The sequence below is a fragment of the Triticum dicoccoides genome, chromosome 3A (assembly GCF_002162155.2).
Source record: "Triticum dicoccoides isolate Atlit2015 ecotype Zavitan chromosome 3A, WEW_v2.0, whole genome shotgun sequence".
Taxonomy (NCBI): Eukaryota; Viridiplantae; Streptophyta; class Magnoliopsida; order Poales; family Poaceae; genus Triticum; species Triticum dicoccoides.
Window position 1 is genome coordinate 12425400 of NC_041384.1, and position 6594 is coordinate 12431993.

Sequence of the window (6594 nt, forward strand, 5' to 3'; positions counted from 1 at the left end):
CGTGTCTCATGCAGGTAATAAACATATTGAATTGGATTACCACTTTGTCAGAGAAAGAGTAGCAAACAAGTTGCTCAACATTCCTTTTATACCCACAAGAGATCAAGTTGTAGGTTTACAAAACCATTGACAGTACGGCAGCAAGAAGCATTTAGGCGTAATCTCAACTTTGATAAGTTGTGAATGAAAGGGGTTCTTGAAATACTTTGTATGGTTTGTATTCCGTATGTGTGGTTGTGGTAATGCTGGTTATTGGTTTGTGTAAGATTGGCCATATCTCCTGTATAGCTTTCATAGAGGTCACAACCGACCCATAATAACACGTACGAGTCCCTGCTGATCGACACACAGCAAACTCTTCCGCCTAGCTTTTACAGGCATGGGTGCTAAATCTCTCCGTTGGTCCAAGCCTCCAACTAGGCCATTCCAAAATAATGCAAAGTGAAAACCCACTATATGCCAAACCTAGAGAAGAGCCAAGAAGGCTGAAAAGAACTTAATCTCGGGAAAGAAAGTTATGTACAGCATCTAGCGCTAAGACAATCAGTCAGGCGGCAACCACCTAGCAGTGTTCTTTCAGATGCCTTTGATTCCTTGCACCTCGGAGGAAACAATGGTTAATGCACCGTCATCTCGGAGGTCGACGGTGATGCAACCCATACAGTCCCACCATTATTTAAGCATACCATCTGCCATAGTTCCTTCCAAGAGAAGAGCTCGGTTCATCATCCACTACCCTCAACCGATCAACCACCACAGTCCTAGCAACAAGCAATGGCGAACAACGGGCTCGTCGCTGAGAAGGACCCACTTTTCTGGGGTGCGGCGGCGGCCGAGCTCACCGGCAGCCACCTCGACGAGGTCAAGCATGGTGGCGCTGTTCCGCGAGCCTGTCGTCAGGATCGTGGGCGCCGGCCTCAGCGTCGGCCAGGTGGCTGCCGTCGCCCAGGCCAAGGATGTGTCCAGCGTCACCGTCGAGCTCGCCGATGAGGCACGCGCCCGCGTCAAGGCCTGCAGCGAGTGGATCCTGGACTCCGTGGCCAACGGCGGCGACATCTACGGCGTCACTACTGGCTTCGGTGGCACCTCCCACCGTCGCACCAAAGATGGGCACGGCCTCCAAGTTGAGCTCGTCAGGTGATGCCTAGTATAATTTTACATCTCAACATCATGAGAATATTTGAGTATTCTTGCAATTCTGGCAGAAGAAACCGCTAACAGGGACTGCAGTGGGGACGTGATGTTTCTTAGCTCCAGCTCAAATAGTTCGGATGAAAGTAAAATATGAAAATTTTGATAAAGTATTTAAAAATCCTTTTTTTTCTGATACACTAACAAATGTTTTGAGCGCTTATAAAGTTACACCATGAAATAACATTCGTGGATGTCATGGCAAAAAAACATCGATGCTCCAAAAATGATATTCTTGTAAGCATTTTGAGGTGCTGATTTTCTGCCACAACTTTCACGAATGCCATTCCACAATGAAATTGTGCAAGCACCCAAAATATTTGCTCAGAGTCTTTCATGAAAAAAAAAACAGATTTTTTTATTAAATATATTTTGAAATTTACTGTTCATCATAGCTCATTTCAGCTCGCAAGCAAAAGAAGACTTCCGACGGTCGCGCTGCTACTAATAGAAGGGAGTAGCAAGCAAATAAGGAAAAAGTCTAAAATGTATGTTTGTGTTGTTCAATCTTTGCTTGACCTCAAAGTAGTACGTTTTTCTTTTCTTTGGCAAGTACGTTATAGTAGAAGAAATAGTGTTAATTATTAATTGGCTTGTGAAAATTGTTTGAAATATATATGCATGAAAAGATCATATATTCAATTTTAAGTATTTATGTGGGAAATATGTACATAAAATGGTTAAAAAAATCTTCTAACGCCGCAAGATGTGGTACAATGAATTTAGTAAAAAAATCATAATTGGAGATGTAACGTATAGATGTGCATAACCACACTTTCTATTATTGGAATGTACTTTTTAAATATCTCTCACTACATGATGTAATTAGAGATTAAAAAGAATGTAGGATTCAAATTGAGGACTATTGTAGTCTTTCTATTTCCTGTAAACCAACTCAGGTTTGTTTTTTGTCGACTAGCTAGTAGAAGATACATATTCTTTTCAGTATTCCTTATGTTCTATAATATAGTGCAAATTAAATTAGGTCTAAATAAAATTTTGTAAAACTTAACCAAGTTTGTATAGAAAAATATGAACACTTCCAATAGCAAATGTATATGATAGGAAAATATATTCTAACATGAATACAATTGCATATATGGTATATCATTGAATAGATGGAGTATTTATCATAGTAGGAGAATATGCGTCACTAAGATTCATAGTCACTAGTACGCCTGCACAATATTTTATATCTCAACATCTTGCTAATTTAGTTGAGAACACAAGCCGACACGCAGACACTTGGCATCCTTTTTTTTGCGAGGGTAAAAGATTTTTATTTCAGGATCATAGGGTTACAATTGAGAGGCAAAATTTTCTTAATACACGGTGGTCCTCTACCTAACCATACAGCAGTAGTACTCTCCGTATGGCTATACAATGCCAACCGATCTGCTATCCTATTTTGTTCATGTTTAACTTTGCATGTATATAGCTTGCCACCACCACACTGAAATTGTTTAACTATCTCGTAGTAGTACGGAAAGTGATAGAATGATTTTGGTCCTATACGAACCCAATTTCCTAACTTTATGTTCTCAATTACTCTGTCCGCCCTGAATTATTTGTCGTGAAAATGGATAACAAAGAATTTATTTAGAAATAAAATATGTCTACATACATCCATTTCTGCGACAAATAATTCCGGACATAGGGAGTATTCCGTAACAGTTATGCAAGTAATATGGATACAAACTTATCCACGTGACCTTCTGTAAAAGAATATGATAATATGTGAGCTGTGTGAAATTTATAAAAAGGAACAAGTTATTTATTTCAAATATATCATAGTATATAGCAACTTCATCCATACCTCTTTTTTTTTGCACAGCTCGTACGTTATCATATTTTCTTAACGAAAGTTGGCAAGGCTAAATTTGTTGAAACTTAACAATGTTTATAAAAGACGGGTCCATATGTATGTATCAAAAAAATTAGTCTGTTGGCCGGCCGTCATTGACCAGGGCTTCTCCGGCATACGTTTCGAGATCCTTGAGGCCATCACAAAGTTCATCAACAAAGGAGTGCACCCGAGGATTCCCCTCCGAGGCAGCATCACCGCGAGTGGTGACGTGGTCCCGCTTGCTTACATCGTCGGTGTCCTTACCGGAGGCCCCAACGCACAAGCATTTACCCACGATGGTAGGAAGGTGGATGCCGCCGAGGCATTCAAGATCGCCGGGATAGATGGTGGCTTCTTCAATCTGAACCCCAAGGAGGGGCTGGCCATTGTAAATGGCACGGCTGCGGCCGCCGCCCTTGCGGCCATGGTGTTGTTCGATTGCAACATCTTCGCCATCCTATCTGAGGTTTTGTCCGCGATGTTTTGTGAGGTAATATATGGTAAATCAGAGTTTGCCGACCATCTAATCCACAAGCTGAAACATCACCCCGGCACGATCGAGGCTGCGGCTATCATGGAGCACATTCTGGATGGCAGCCCGTTCATGGTCCACGGCAAGATGGTGAACGACATGGACCCACACCTGAAGCCGAAGCAGGACAGATATGCGATCCGCACCGCGCCACAGTGGCTTGGCCCGCAGATTGAGGTCATTCGGGCTGCTACCAAGTGTATTGAGCGTGAGGTGAACTCCATGAGTGATAATCCAGTTATTGACGTCCATCATGGCATTGCACTCCATGGCGGTAACTTCCAGGGAACACCCATCGGCATATCTATGGACAACACCCGCCTTGCCATTGCCAGCATTGGGAAGCTCATGTTCGCGCAGTTCTCCGAGCTCGTAAATGAGTTCTATAATAATGGCCTGACGTCAAACCTAGCTGGAAGCCGCGACTCAAGCTTAGACTATGGTCTCAAAGGCATTGAGATCGCCATGGCTGCCTACTGCTCGGAGCTCCAATACCTTGCCAACCCGGTGACAACCCATGTCGAAAGCGCGGAGCAGCACAACCAGGGGGTGAACTCACTCGGCCTTGTCTCAGCCAGGAAGACTGCAGAGGCGGTGGAGATGTTGAAGCTCATGTCCTCGACGTACCTGGTGGCACTTTGCCAGGCCGTCGACCTCCGCCGCCTGGAGGAAAACATCAAGATCTCCGTCAACATATGTGTGGCACAAGCTGCCAAGAAGGTGGTCGACGTCACCAGTGTTGAGAAGAAGCTTGCGGCCGCCATTGACCGCGTGGACGTTTTCCGCTATGCCGACGACCCATGCAGCGCCAACTACCCCCTGATGCACAAGCTGCATTGCGTGCTCCTCGAGCACGCTCTTGCTAGCAGGAGCATCGACGATGAGGTGTTGTGCAAGATCAGTAAGCTAGAGGAGGAGCTCGTGATAGCGCTGCCATGGGAGGTCGAGGCGGCGCGTGTGGCCATGGAGAAGGGCACTGCACCCATCTCAAACATGATCATGGGGAGCAGGTCGTTCCCACTCTACCGTTTTGTTCGTGAGGAACTCGGATGCGTGTTTCTGACCGGGGAGAAGCTTCTCGTGCCCGGCGAAGAGTGTGACAAGGTGTTCGTGGGGATCAGCCAAGGAAAGCTCATCGACCCCATGCTTGAGGTTCTCAAGGAATGGAACGGTGAGCCTCTGCCCATCAACTAACTCATGTCAAGGTTTTTATCTCCATACGTGTGCCTGTCTGAATAAGTGAACAGTACTGTTGTTCACGTGTTGTTCAGCTGTTTTTCCTTTGGGTAAGTCGAACTTGTCTCGTGTCATTTTGTAACTCGTGCTCTATATGTGTGAAATGTTTGTCTGATTCTTGCCCATCTTTGTCTGATTTTAATTTGGGCCACAGTCAAAAAAGCCCCCCACGCATTAGACCATTTCGCATGACTCGCAGCTAAAACAAGCCAGACAATGGCCCTGTTTGGTTCAGTTTTTATCGACGGATTCCGTTGCCGCGCAGCAGAATCTGAACCAAAAGGCAAACCCAGCAGAATCCGATTCCAGAAATTCGCTGCCAAAATATGAACCAAAAGCGGAAGCAGACCAGGACGTACTTTTCAAAATCTGATTTCGCCGCGGGCCAGAATCTGAAAAAGCTGTATCAGCTGGTTTGCCAAATGACCTACATCTTTTTCACATCAGATTTTCCACAGTTGTTTTTCCACAACAAATTTTTCATAGCTGCTTTTAGAAATCCACAGCCGAACCAAACAGGGCCAACATATCCCCTCTCATTCTATTTTGGCTTTTTGCTTCCTGGATCGTGTAATGTCTAGTGAAATACCTATGCAACAAAGCAAAAAATAATAATAATCCTCCCGGTAAATCAGCTAAAATTTACTAGTAACACTATTTTTTGGTTGACTCTGCTAAAGAGGAACACTCGGGGAATCTACGAATAACATTGTCAAGCTCATTGGCTGTGGTTTCTTAACCTCAAGTTTCCTTCCATCAGAAATAAACAATTCCCATATCAGAAACATGTTACCAGTTCCTCAAGTTTTTCGTTAAACCAGGACTATCTATTTTTCCTGGAGCAATATCATCAAAAAATGGGCTTCCATTCAAATCTAAATGTAATCCACAAGAGCATGTATCCACTCCAAAAAGAATGCTCATATACAACGCATTCGGCTCACGTATGCACGCTAAGGGCCGACCCAGTTACATTTGGTTAATCGGTTGACTGGTGGACCAGCGACCGCTGACTATCTAATCAGTCATGAATTACCATTGATCTTTTAGGGAAAACTCAGCCCTGACTTGTTTGCAAATATGAAAAAAGTTTGTGAGTTAGAAAAATGTTCATGAATTTGAAAAACATTCATCGATTTGAAAAATTCCCGAGGATTTAAACAACGTTCATGGATTTTAAAAAATGAATTAAAAATGTTCACAAATTTTGAAAACGTTCATGGATTATAAAAAATCATGGGTTTGAAAAAATGTTGATAAGTTTTAAAATTCCAGAAAGTTTTAGAAAATACAAATTTGAAAAATATCTGTGAATTTAAGACAAAATAATTATTTTGAAAAGTTCGCAGGTTTAAACCGTTCGCGTAGGATGGTTCTGCACCAGTGACAGAATGAGGCATGCGCCTTTCAGACATACTTTCTTTTCTATTCCAGTGTTTCGGCGTTTCTTTTCTTTCTTTCTTTCTCTTTTTTTTCTTTTTTATGAGTTAACTGGCCAAGGCCCAAGTCATGATGATGACCACTCCAACCAACGCATAAACCAGACACATAAAGCAATGACCTGATGTTCCTAGGAGTGAAACGAAGGGAAGAAAATAAAATCACTCAATCATGAGCAGCCCGAGTGATAAAAAAATGTAAAAACACCTTGATGGCGTGGGTACTAAAATTTGACAGGCTTGCAATGCAGCATGCTCACAAGCATAGAGGCCAAGGTGAAAGGCAAAGCTACAAAAAAATCTTCTCCCCGAACGAAGTGACGACGTCCTCTGGCAGCTCAATCTCTACC

The 6594-nt window shown here is 43.2% G+C and overlaps 1 pseudogene; it reads left to right on the forward strand.

The window, feature by feature from the left end:
* The first annotated feature begins 774 nt into the window (after positions 1-774).
* On the forward strand, positions 775-4763 carry LOC119271715 (annotated as a pseudogene).
* Positions 4764-6594: the final 1831 nt, after the last annotated feature.